Below are 1,731 nucleotides of genomic sequence, written 5' to 3'. Positions count from 1 at the left end.
AGGGTATAGGATTGAGAGACTAAAGGGGCTAGCTGGTCTGAAGTACAGGGAGATGTGTGTGAACTCCCAAAGCTGGAACCCATTTGATCTACCTTATATGGCTAAGGCTGAGCTGACCAGACCCAGAGAAAGATGTTTGATACAGTGAGCAAGTATAAATGACTACAATTTGGTAGATTGGACTTTTGCTTATAGTTACAGTTGCTCAAAATCCCAAATGAAATGGAAGATTCTTCAGATCATGGACTATGTTTGTCTCCTCAGAGTTGATTGTTGTTGTTGTTGTTGTTAGGTGCCATCGAGTCAGTACTAACTCATAGGTTACATAGTAACCTGATGCACAACAGAATGAAACACTGCCCGATCCTGGGCCAATCTCACAACTGTTGCCACACTTGAGCCCATTGATGTTGCCACTTTGCCAATCCATCTTGCTAGAGGTCTTCTTCTTTTTCTCTGACCCTCCATCTTACCAAACATGATATCCTTCTCCAGTGACTGGTCCCTCCTGACCAAAAGTATGAGAGATAAAGTTTGGCCATCCTGGCCTCCAAGGAGCACTCTGGCTGCACTTCTAACACATCTGTTGGTTCTTTTGGCAGCCCATGGCATTTTCAATATTCTCCTCCAACACCATAACTCAAAAGCATCAATTCTTCTATAGCGTTCCTTATTCACTGTCCAGCTGTCACATGCATATGAGATTATTGAAAATACCATGGTTTGGGTCAAGCACACTTTAGTCCTCAAGCTGACATCTTTGCTCTTCAACACTTTAAAAAGGTCTTGTGCATCAGATAAAAACTAGCTTTCAAAAATGAAGGATTATTGATGCGTGAAGTGGCTGGGTTACAATTTTCATGGGTGCGCTTAGTCTCAGAACAAAGGGACAAGGGAGAAGCCCACATATTTAGTGAAAGGAAGTAGGGGATGAGGCTGATAAGATTTTATTATTCAATTGTGAGTAATTTTTAGCAGGATTAATTGTGATTGACAAAACTATAAAAACTAATGTTCGAATTGGTTAGTTTTCTATCCAGCTAAGTCTAACAGAAGCCAGCTCAAAAGCAGAATAGTTGATACCAGGACCATCAAGACAGAAGAGATGAGTAGAGTGAGAGATCCCTACCTAGAAAAGCAGCAGCAGAGGAGATGGTGGCAGAGGGCAGTGACTTGGAGATATAGAGTAGATGTGGACACTAAGCCCATGGAATTATTAAGGCAGTGAGCCTTCAGGCAAGAGGCTAGCTTGCAGAATGTGCCCTTTTGTTTTGTATATGTGCACCAAATATTTTTGTTTTGTTCATTTGTTAATTTGTGAAATATAAAATGTAATTGGCACCAGTGCATTTTTGGTTTTGTGTGTTTTAGTTATATCATGATAGATGTAAGTATGACTTTATAATGTTCATTATTTAGAGATACTGCATATGGTTTACAGGGGCCAAACTGGCAAGTGGTAGACTGTGATAGTTGAGGTTTTATGTCATGCTGACTGAGCCAGAATTCCAAATGGATTAGCAATTGAGGTATGTTTATCCCCATGATGAAATCTAATGCAGGCATAGTTAACTTTATGATGATAGGCAGCCAATCATTGAAGGGATGTTTCATTGGGGTGCAGCCTGCTTCAGATATAATGAACACACAAGAAAAGCTTGCTCTCTCTTTTTGACTGGTGACTCGGGACTCTACAATTGTGAGCCACCATTTCCTTGATATAAACATATA

This window comes from Chrysochloris asiatica, unplaced genomic scaffold, assembly GCF_000296735.1.
Source record: "Chrysochloris asiatica unplaced genomic scaffold, ChrAsi1.0 scaffold00208, whole genome shotgun sequence".
Classification (NCBI taxonomy): domain Eukaryota; kingdom Metazoa; phylum Chordata; class Mammalia; order Afrosoricida; family Chrysochloridae; genus Chrysochloris; species Chrysochloris asiatica.
The sequence above is the reverse complement of the archived record's forward strand: the minus strand, read 5'-3'. Positions refer to the sequence as shown.